General features: G+C 43.6%; 1 long non-coding RNA gene across 2 annotated transcripts in view; it reads right to left on the reverse strand.

Moving 5' to 3' along the window:
- LOC129060290 (uncharacterized) overlaps nucleotides 1-10,613 on the reverse strand; it is a 116,572-nt gene extending 105,959 nt beyond the window's left edge. For both annotated transcript variants that reach the window (XR_008526864.1, XR_008526861.1), the window contains exons 1-2: nucleotides 10,525-10,613; nucleotides 9,501-9,560 (exon numbers count right to left, since the gene is read on the reverse strand). This is a non-coding gene — a long non-coding RNA (uncharacterized LOC129060290). The remainder of the gene's footprint in view (nucleotides 1-9,500; nucleotides 9,561-10,524) is intronic.
- Nucleotides 10,614-11,267: the final 654 nt, after the last annotated feature.

Raw genomic sequence — 11,267 nt, forward strand, 5'->3', positions numbered from 1 at the left:
ATTCATTGAGGGCTTGAATAAAACTAGAGGAGGAGAAAAGAGGAATTTATCCCTTTCTTTGCTGCCTCATTTCTTGGCCTTCAGAATGGGATTCACACTGTTGGTTCTCCTGGTTATCAGGCCTTCATACTTAGACTCAATTATGCCACTACTTTCCTGGTGATAAAGGAGTTAAAAAGAAAGTATTTAGGCAGAGAGTGAGGATAAGGAAGTCCTTGGTAAGGTTTTCCTTTTAATGAAAAGCAGCTCCCAAATCTTTTTTTTTTTTTTTTCTAATAAGGAACAGCCTGTAAAATTGAGCTGCAGACATAGACAAGCAAGCTGGAGGCTTGCATGAGTGAATGCCGGCAGTTGTGCCAACAAGAAAAGGCTACCTGGGACTAGGCGTGTCCAACATGGCGGCTCTATCTTCCCTTTTCCTTACAACCAGGTGTGCAGTAGAGAGCAGACAACATGGCGCCAGCCAAGTGGAAAGCCTATTTGCATAATAAGATTAGAGTGGGGCGGCCAGCTTCCCTGCATGCTATGGCTATGTAAACGTCACACCCGGTCCAACCAATCTGCGAGCCCTATGTAAATCAGACACTGCCTCCTCGAGCCTATCTATGAAATCCGATGCACTCCACTGTGGGCCGGAAGTCCCATTTGGGTGCCCCTTTCTCTCCAAGAAGAGAGAGCTGTTCTCTCTTCTTTTTCTTTTGCCTATTAAACCTCCACTCTTAACTTCACTCTACATGTGTCAATGTCCTTGATTTCCTTGGCATGAGGCAAGGAACCTCGGGTACTTACCCCAGACAACAACACCACTTCACTGGGTCTCTAATTTGCAGTTGGCAGAGATGGCACATTGTAGTTCTTCTTAGCTTAATAATTATGTGAACCAATTTTTCATAATCAATAGTGTGTGTGTGTGTATGTGTGTGTGTGTGTTTCCTATTGGTTCTATTTCTCTGGAGAACCCTGACTTATATAGTAATATAACTGGATAAGATCACATTTTGCAAACTTTCCTGGAGGTTAGCAACATTTCAGAAGTGTTTGCCAAAGATCTGTCATGTTACTTGGAGGAAATAAAGAAAGAAGCCTGAAGGTCCCTGATAACGTGTGAACTCTGAAGAGAGATGGGAAACAGGAATTTGGCTTTCAGGAGAGAGGAAATTCAGTGGTGAAATTATCACAAGAAAGGGTAAGGTGGTAAAAATCATAAAACTGTCGGAAAACAGTCATTCAATGGACGCGTCCTTGGAAACCTTGATTTTAGAAAAGCTGTGAGTCTCTTTGACAACCAAACCACATCTGAGAGGGGAAAATAAAATAGAAATGTGATGTTAAGATTGGGACATTTTAATTTAAAAAAATGGAAGTTAGAACAGTGGCTCTTCACAGCCTGGGCAACATAGCAAGACCTCATCTCTACAAAAAATTAAAAAAAAAAAAAAGTTACGCATGGGGGTGCATGCCTGTGGCTCCAGCTACTCAAGAGGCTGAGATGGGAGGATTCCTTGAGTCCAAGAGTTCGAGGCTGCAGTGAGCTATGATCGCACCACTGCACTCCAGTCTGGGTGACAGAGTGAGATCTCGTCTCAAAAAAAGAGAGAGAGGAAAGTGGCTCTTCACTTACTCAGAATGACTTACGAGAGGGGAGACGGGAGCCATGCCCCTGTGGTGGGACGTGTTTATCTTGTATGATTTACTACACACACTTAGTCCGTGATCCAGGAGAGATGTTTCCAAAAAGATGACAGAGAAGAGGTGTCCTCTATCATGGGAAGAGGAGGACTCTCCTCCCTTCCTGCAAGGTTTGAGTAAACCTGGAAGGAAGGCTTCTGAGCTGCTAATGAGCTTTCGCTTAGGCAGTGCTAGTGTAGAGAAACACATCTCCCTGGCTTCCCCATGTTCTTTTAAAAGGGACCTTAGCTGAGACAAAGTGGAGGCAGTTTTGAAGAAGCTCAAAATGTGCTTTGTGGGTTGTTGATAATAGTCCTGGACCATTAGATAATAGTCTTAGTCCTTAGAGAAAGAGGAGGAGAGGAGAAGGAAGAGGAGGAGAAGAAGGAGGAGAACGGGGAGAAGAAAGAGAGTGAAAAGGAGAGGGAGAAGAAGAAGAAAGGGAAGAAAGAGGAGGAGGAGGAGAAGGAGAAGAGAAGGATGAGGAGGAGGATGAGGGGAAAGAGGAGGAGAAAAAGGAGGAGGGCGAGGAGGAGAAAGACAAAGAGTAGAAAGAAGAGGAGGAGAAGTGGAAGGAGAAGAAGGAGGAGGAAGAGGGGAAAGAGGAGGAGAAAAAGGAGGAGGGCGAGGAGGAGAAAGACAAAGAGGAGAAAGAAGAGGAGGAGAAGTGGAAGGAGAAGAAGGAGGAAGAGGGGAAAGAGGAGGAGAAAAGGGAGGAGGAGAAGAAGAGGAAGATGAGGAGAAGAAGGCGGGGAGAAGAGAGCAGCTATGTCAGCTTTGCCAAGTTAGGATGAAACCACCAAAAGCTGAGACCTAAGAATGAGTAGAAGAATGTGGATATCACATCAAAATCAGGTTTCCGCAGGAAGAGAGTGGGCAGAAGTATAGCCAGCTTTATCAATGAAGCTGGCATGATGTATAATGGAGGGTGCAAAATCTGAGCACACTGTATATGGATGCCCAATTCTGGTAGCCAAATCTTAAGTTAAGGGCAAAGTATCACTTTGCCCTCAACCCTTTAAATGGACCCATTTGGTACATCAGTAGAATCAGGTAACTATCCAGGCTTTCATCTCCATCACTGAAACAGACAATTATCCATTTACCTAGAGTTACCCTTCCCCTACTCTCTCTCTCTCATGCTTTTAGTTAACCATGTCTGCACTATAATCCATGTAACGGCATAAAATAACCATCTTATTATGCCCATGGGTTCTGTGGATCAGGAAGACAGCAGGTTGTAGTAGAAATGATTTGTGACTACTCCATGATGCCTAGGGCTTCATCTAGGAAGATCAGATAGATGGAGGGTGACATCTGGAGTCTGGAACCATTTGGAGACTTCTTCATTCACGTATCTGTGTCTGGTCTGGGATGATTCAGAGTGGCCTCAGTGGAGGCTGTTGGTCTACATGTAGCCTCTCCTGTTCTTGGGCTTCCTCACAGCATGGTGGCCTTGTAGCTATAATAGATCATTTGCTAACGCGCAGAGCAAGTCAATACACTGAGACACCATTTGCAGCAGAGAAAGAGGTTTAATCGTAGGGTCACCAAAAGAGGAGATGGCAGAAAACCTCAAATCCTTCTCCCTGAGGAATTTGGGATTAGATTTTTTTGAGGGTTTTGGAGTGGGTTGAAGTGTGGAGATTATTAATTGGTGGAAAAGCGTGGGGTAAAGGCATGGGGCAGAGAGATAAAGAAGCTATATTCCATGCTGATCCCGTTCTTCTGTGGGGGTCTCCAAACTGGTTGCTGAAATTTGTGGTTTGAAAAGTATCTTAAGCAATCCTTAAACAAAAGCCTTATGATTCTAACGTCAGAGATCCTCTCTATAGGAATAATGGGGGTGCACATATTCAGGATCTAGTGCTACATGACTTCCAGCAACAAGGAAGTCAGCCAAAGTGCAGCCTAATTGATGCTTAATTATAATTATGTTTCTGTACAGAACCTGGCATGCAATTCTGGTCAATCCTGTCGGGGTGGTTTCAACCTCAGGATAGTCAGTGATGGCTCAGGTATCCAAGAGCAGGTGTCCCAGAATACAAGGTGGAACCTGCTTGTCCTAGCATTGAAACACCCCACAGTGTCTCGTCCCTTGTACTCTACAGGTCAAAGCAGTCACACGTCTGCCCAGATTCAACGGGGGGGGGGGACACAGAGCTCACATCTCAGTGGGAGAGTATTGAAGAATTGGTAGCCATGTTTAAAAATCGCCACTCTCATTTTCCTGAGCATCTCTCTCTTGTCTTGCCTTTTCATGTCAAGGTTATTGACTCATCTCTGGATTTATTCTCCTTGACGTATCCAGATAGGTGTCTCCTGCATTCTTCCACACATAGTTTGGGTTATTGTATTAGGTTGGTGCCCATGTAATTGCGACTTTTGCTCTTACTTTTAATGGAGAATTCTTCACTTACATATCTGTGTCTGGTCTGGGATGACTGAGTGGCCTCAGTGGAGGCTGTTGGTCCACATGTAGCCTTTCATGTGCTTGGGCTTCCTCACAGCATGGTGGCCTTATAATTGTAATAGGTGTGTTTGCTAATGGACAGAGCAAGTCAATACACTGAGACACCAATTTGCAGCAGAGAAAGAAGTTTAATCATAGGGTCACCAAATGAGGAGATGGGAGGAAACCTCGAGTCCATCTCCCCAAGGAATTTGGGGTTAGACTTTCTAAGGGTTCTGGAATGGCCATTATTTTAATGGCAGAAATCGCAATTACTTTTCCATCAACTTAATATTTCCAGCAGCTAAGGTCAAACAGTTCTTAGGTTTTGTAGGACTTGGGCTGGCTTCATGGTGATGTAGAAATAACACAGGTGTGGTTGGAGACAGAGAAACCCAGGTTCCAACGGTTCATCAGTCCCTATGCTAACTTCTATGCATGCATGATCTTCCTGGATCCTTACAAGAACTACTTGATGAAGGTATAATTAGTTCCCTCATTTAACAAGTGAAGGAACTGAAGCCCAGAAATGTTAATGAATTGGCCCAGGGTTCCACAGCTAAGTGACAGAACCACAATTTAAACCCGCAGTCTTAATCACCATGCTCTTCACCTCTCCTGCCAATGTCATTTAGTGAATATTTCTAGCTCTATGTACTTGGGCATGCAGTCAGTATATGGTTGCATTTTCTATACCTTCCTTCCCTACGTCATGGTTGGTTAGGGTCATGTAACAAGTACCAGCCAATGAATGATAAGCAGAGGTAATAAATGTAATTTCTGGGGCAAGCATTTAACTGCTGGTGCAAGACCTTGTTCCAGAGCTCTCTCTCCCTTTGGGGACTGTGACTGGCATTATTTGAGATGGTAGCTGTTTAATCAGCCTGGGTCCCTGATATGGTTTACATCTGTGTCCTCACCCAAATCTCATGTTCAATTGTAGTTCCCAGTGTTAAAGGTGGGGCCTGGTGGGAGGTAATTGGATAATGGGGGCAGATTTTTCATGAATGGTTAGCATCATCCCCTTCGGTACTTCCCTTGAGATGGTGAGTGAGTTCTCATGAGATCTGGTTGTTTACAAATGGGTGGCACCTCCTCCTTCACTCTCTCTTACTCCTGCTCTTACTATGCCTGCTCCCACTTTATCTTTTGCCATGACTGTAAGCTTCCTGAGGCCTCCCCAGAAGCCAAGCAGATGCCAGCCTCATGTTTCCCGTACAGCCTGCAGAGCCATGAGCCAATTAAACTTCTTGTCTTTGTTAATTACCCAGTCTCAGGTATTTCTTCTTTTTCTTTTTCTTTTTTTTTTGAAACAAAGTCTCACTCTGTTGCCCAGGCTGGAATGCAGTGGCACTATCAGGGCTCACTGCAACCTCCGCCTCCTAGGTTCAAGAAATTCTTCTGCCTTAGCCTCCCGGGCACCTGGGATTACAAGTGCCCACCACCATGCCCAGCTAATTTTCGTATTTTTAGTAGAGATGGGGTTTCACCATGTTGGCCAGGCTGATCTCAAACTCCTGATCTCAGGTGATCCACCCACCTTGGCATCACAAAGTGCTGGGATTACAGGCATGAGCCACCAACCCTGGCTCAGGTATTTCTTTATAGTAACGCAAGAAAAAACTAATATAGTCTCATAGCCCTCTACCAACCCACAGTGGACATGTAACATGAATGAGAAATAAGTATGTGTGGATTTAAGCCACTGAATATTTGAATTATTACACAGTATAATTGGAACTATTTTGGCTGACTATATCATGTCTTTAATCTTCAGTTTCCTTGGCTGAAAGATGGGAATAATAATTACTACCTAGAGGGACTATTAAAGCTTTTGGAAAGGCCCAGTGTAGTGGCTCTGCCCTGTAATCCCAGCACTTTGGGAGGCCAAGGCAGGAGCATCACTTGAGGTCAGGAGTTCGAGACCAGCCTGGCCAACATGGTGAAATCCTGTCTCTATTAAAAATACAAAAATGAGCCGGGTATGGTGGTGGGCACCTGTAATCCCAGCTATTTGGGAGGCTGAGGTGGGAGAATCACTTGAACCCAGGAGGTGGAGGTTGCAGTGAGCTGAGATCGCACCACTGCACTCCAGCCTAGGTGACAGAGTGAGACTCCATCTCAACAACAAGAACAACAACAAAGGCTTCCTGAAATAATCTATATGTGTAAAATATCTAATTCAGTGTTTAGCCTAAAGCAGGACATTATCACTATCACATATATGAAGGATGCATGGCATTGAGCAGAATGGTAATTAGGCACCAGCGTGCCCACATGAGTGAAGCTGAACTCGCCTAATTCCCATTTATTCTTTGTAAACATCTGTTTGGCACCTGTAAGATTTCAGCAGGGTGAACCCTGAATGTAGAGAAGTCGGAGAGAAGAAAGATAGATAGTCACCAGGAGAAGCAGAGTTAATAGGGCTTCTTATGAATGTGATGTTTGCTAGGATTATAAACTGGCAGTTGGTTAGAGTTAAGCCAGTCGGTGAAATACAGAGACAGAACCAATCACGACTCTGCTATTTTATCCTGGTTACAGTGACAAGAATAACTTTATGGAACAGAAGCTCCCAAAATAGATTTCTTTCATAACCAAATAACAACCAGGTATAGAAAAATCATGTTTTCAAAACGAAGCTTCAATTTCCCATTAGAGGAGGAATTTTGAACACTTCCCCTAGCGGGAACTGAGGAAGTGCCTCTTATTCAAAAGGATGCCAGTCTATGATTGTCCAATTATTCACTGCATTTTGTCTTTGATGGCCCAGATGTTCTCAATTTCTTGTAATAAGTTCTTTCATCTGAAAAGTCGTTCTACTCAGAAATGCAAAATCCTCTACAGCTCACCAGCTTTTTTTGATGAGCTGGTATAATTGGCCTTCAATTTGCTCATTGTTTTGCAATAGAAAGCCCAAGTTTAATTTCATTTCTGTAAACCTGTAGATAAGAGCCGACCACTGCACCATTTAAGTCACTCTCATTACGATCCACTTGGGCTCTGCCCACCACCCCATCTCCATTGGCAGGATGAAATTGTGCAAAAGCCTTTCTAACATGTCTCCTTATTTTTCTGCTTAAAAAAAAGAAAAAAAAACACATAGTAAATTTTTTATTTTATTTCATTTTATTTATTTATTTTTTTGAGACAGAATCTCGCTATGTCACCCAGGCTGGAGTGCAGTGATATGATCTCATCTCACTGCACCCTCCGCCTCCCAGGTGCAACCGATTCTCCTGCCACAGCCTCCTGAGTAGCTGGGACTACAGGCGCCCACGACCACACCCAGCTAATCTTTGTATTTTTATTAAAGACGAGGTTTCAACATGTTGACCAGGCTGGTCTTGAACTCCTGACCTGAAGTGATCCACCAGCTTCAGCCTCCCAAAGTGCTGGGATTACAGGCATGAGCCACCGTGCCCTGCCTTAAATTTGATTTATTAACATTCATTGATCACTTCTTGAAAAAGCAACGTAACTTACACCCAATGATTAATCAATAGATTAACATCATTAGTCACCAATCTAACCATATCAATCAATACATATTGAGCTCCTTCTGATCCCATAAACCATGTAAGGCCCATGAGAGAGACAGAGATGTATGAGAAAAGTTATTGGTCTGAGAGTTCCTTATCATCTACTTGTGGAGGCTGGGTATATTCATAAAAAAAAAAAAAATAGATTAGTAGGCCTGGCACGATGGATGGCTCATGCCTTTAATCTCAGAATTTTGGGAGGCCGAGGTGGGCAGATAACCTGAGGTCAGGAGTTCGAGACCAGCCTGGCCAACATGGTGATACCCTGTCTCTACTAAAAATTAGCCAGGCATGATGGTGCATGCCTGTAATCACAGCCACTCGGGAGGCTGAGGCAGGAGAATCACTTGAACCTGGGAGGCAGAGGTTGCAGTGAGTGGAGATCTCGCCATTGCATTCCAGCCTGGGCCACAAGAGGGGAACTCCGTTAAAAAAAAAAAAAAAATTGCCAATAATAGATGATTAAAGTCACTCATTCAAAAAGCACTGATTAAATTCTTCAACATGGTTGAATGCTAGGAGATCAATTATTCCCTTGTCTTTACACTTTAAATTTTTGTGGCATTAGAACTGCACTTTCCCACCTTTTTTTCTCCGGATGGTTTTGTATCCAATTCCATGTCCTGCATTAAGAATATTTCACTTTTTTTTTTTCCTTTTTGGAGACAAGTTCATGATCCGTCACCCAAGCTGGAGTGCAGTGACACAATCATGGCTCACTGCAGCCTCAACCTCCCTTGCTCAAGTGATCCTCCCATCTCAGCCTCCAAAGTAGCTGGGACTGCAGGTGCACACCAAAACACCTGGCTTATTTTTTTTTCTTTTTGTAGAGAGGGGGTTCCTACTATGTTGCTCAGGCTGAACTTGAACTCCTGGGCTCAAGCAGTCTTCCCACCTCGGCCTCCCAACGTGCTGGGATGCTAGGCATGATCTATAGTCCCCAGCTGGAGATTTCACTTTATAGGGATGAGAAACCTGAACTGTCTGAGGAGCTTCTGCTATGTCTTCTGGACTGCGGCATAGAGAGACAATGTCTCATAGTGGTTACAGCATCAGCTCTGGAATCAGGCAGCCTGGGTTCAAATCTGAGGTCACCTGCTTGCTACATGACTAGTCAAGTAACTTATCTCCTCAGGCCCCAGTTTCCCCTTCTATTGGGATAATTGGACCTATATTTTTAAATGGCATGATAGAGAGAGAGAGTGCTTGGAACAGCATTGGATGCAAGTTCATGCCTCTGTGCTCATTCACTGCTATTAATCTCTAAGCTATAGTGCATAGAGGCATAGAGCTTTCTGGCCATTTGTACCTCAAAATTGTCCCTCTTTTGCCAATGCCCTCATCTTGGGATGCACCCTCCAAAACAGAATTGACATTGTTGTTGTTGTTGTGTTGTTGAGATGGAGTCTCCCTCTCTTGCCCAGGCTGGAGTGCAGTGGCGTGATCTCAGCTCACTGCACCCTCCACCTCCTGGGTTCAAGTCATTCTCCTGCCTCAGCCTCCCAAGTAGATGGGATTACAGGTGTGCACCACCACGCTCAGCTAATTTTTGTAATTTTTAGTAGAGATGGAGTTTCACCATGTTGACCAGGCTGGTCTCGAACTCCTGACCTCAAGTGATTCGCCTACCTCAGCCTCCCAAAGTGCTGGGATTATAGGTGTGAGCCACTGCACCTGGCCTAGAATTGACACTTTTTTTGGTACCTACCTGATTTATTCATTTTCCCCCTTTGTATATCTCACTTGAAATCACATTATCCCCACTCAGTGGAAAATGATTCTGTTGGGTCATACACAGATTCAAACAGAGAAACTAGAAATAATCAGAAATTACCTACACCAGCGAAATGTCAGGCGGGTCTGCATGCCCCATTCTTCCAAGAACATTTTTGGTAATTCTGTAGAAGAAAGAGGATTGTGAAGGTTTTGTAAGCCTTTTTTTTATTCGTTTCCTTCTTCTTCCAGATGAGAGGAGCCCTCAATAGACCTTTGTTGAAGAATAATTTTCCAAGGCTACCAATTTGGATCTCAAAAGCCCAGATTCAAAGGGAACCTCAGTTTGCTATCTAAAATAAGTGCCTGAATAGCTATCAGTTAAGGTACACACAGAGCAGATGGGAAATAGATAGCTACATTATAGATTGCTCTGTGAATTCAAGAGGCCTTTGTCTGAGGACAATAGTAACACGAACAAATATTCAGGTTTTCAGTTACAGGCCAGCCAGAGGATCGAGCGGAAAAAAAAAAATCAAATTAAATCTAATTGAATCAGCAATGCCAGCACCATTAATACAAAACGCGTCACCACCAGATATGCTTCCCCAGGTTGCCTGGCCCAATTCTTGGAAATGAGGCTGGATTGTACCCGATATAATACTTCCAGGTATCTTTCTGGTTAAGTACAATGGGGTTTTATTGTTTCTAATTAAATAGGGTGGATTCACAATCCTCAAATCGTTCCTCTGTGCCTTTCACCAAATGAGAATCCTTTCAAGACTCTAGACACGTTATCAATAGGAAACGTACCCTATTAGTTATTTGAATGCTACTGAATGTAAGCTCTATGAAGAGAATGACCTGGAAAATAATCATCTGTCATCCATAATTGTGTTGTCAATCAATTTAAACCATTTAACAGTGAGGTTTGGTTTACCCATAACTGCTAGTGATTGCATTTTACTAAGTGAGGGGAAAAAATCTATCTGTATCTATGTATCTTTTTGCTCAGATCAGCTGTCTCCTCAAATGTCCTGTTTCAATTGAAGGCACCAACACATACCCAATCCATCATCTTTGACACCTCCTTCTCCCCCGCTGTCACAGACATGTCCAACTAGTCACTAATCCTATTAATTCCATTACCTATGTAGCTGTCATATTTATCCCTTTCTCTCCTTGGCACTGCTGTTTATCTTGTTCTAGTGGGAGTCGTCATGGCGGGTAACCCCAACAGAAAGGCATTCTGGGGCATTCCCAGCAGAGACGGAATTCCGAACAAGTTAAGGGCAATAGGTTAGTAGTTTTGGAATTGGATTTAGGTGAAAAAGAATAAAACTTCTCAGAGATGGGATAGCAGTTTAAGTCACTAAATGCCACAGATGTAACAGAAATGAATCCCATCCAGATGATAATGTTTAACTGAATTATCTAATTCAACAGGACTGGGCCAAGAAGAAGGCATGATTCTGCACAGTAGTCATGCACAAATACTAAGTGAAAGTCTAAACCGTGGCTTCAGATGTCCCTGTTTGGGTTCAAGTAAGACTAAACATGCAAAGCAGAATCTGGCCGATATAACAGCAAACAATTAAATCTAGATGTTGATCAGGCATGGTGGCTCATGCCTGTAATCCCAGCACTTTGGGTGGTTGAAGAGGGAGTATCAATTGAGCCCAGGAGTTTAAGACCAGCCTGGGCAACCCATAGTGAGACTCGGTCTCCACAGAACTAATTTTTTTTTTTAATTAGCCAGGGGTGGCGGTGTGTGCTTGTAGTCCCAGCTACTTGGGAGACTGAGGCAGGAGAATCACTTGAGCCCAGGAGTTTGAGGCTACAGTGAGCCATGATGGTGCCACTGCACTCTAGCCTGGGAAACAGAGCAAGAC

Source organism: Pongo abelii, chromosome 6, assembly GCF_028885655.2.
Source record: "Pongo abelii isolate AG06213 chromosome 6, NHGRI_mPonAbe1-v2.0_pri, whole genome shotgun sequence".
Lineage (NCBI taxonomy): Eukaryota > Metazoa > Chordata > Mammalia > Primates > Hominidae > Pongo > Pongo abelii.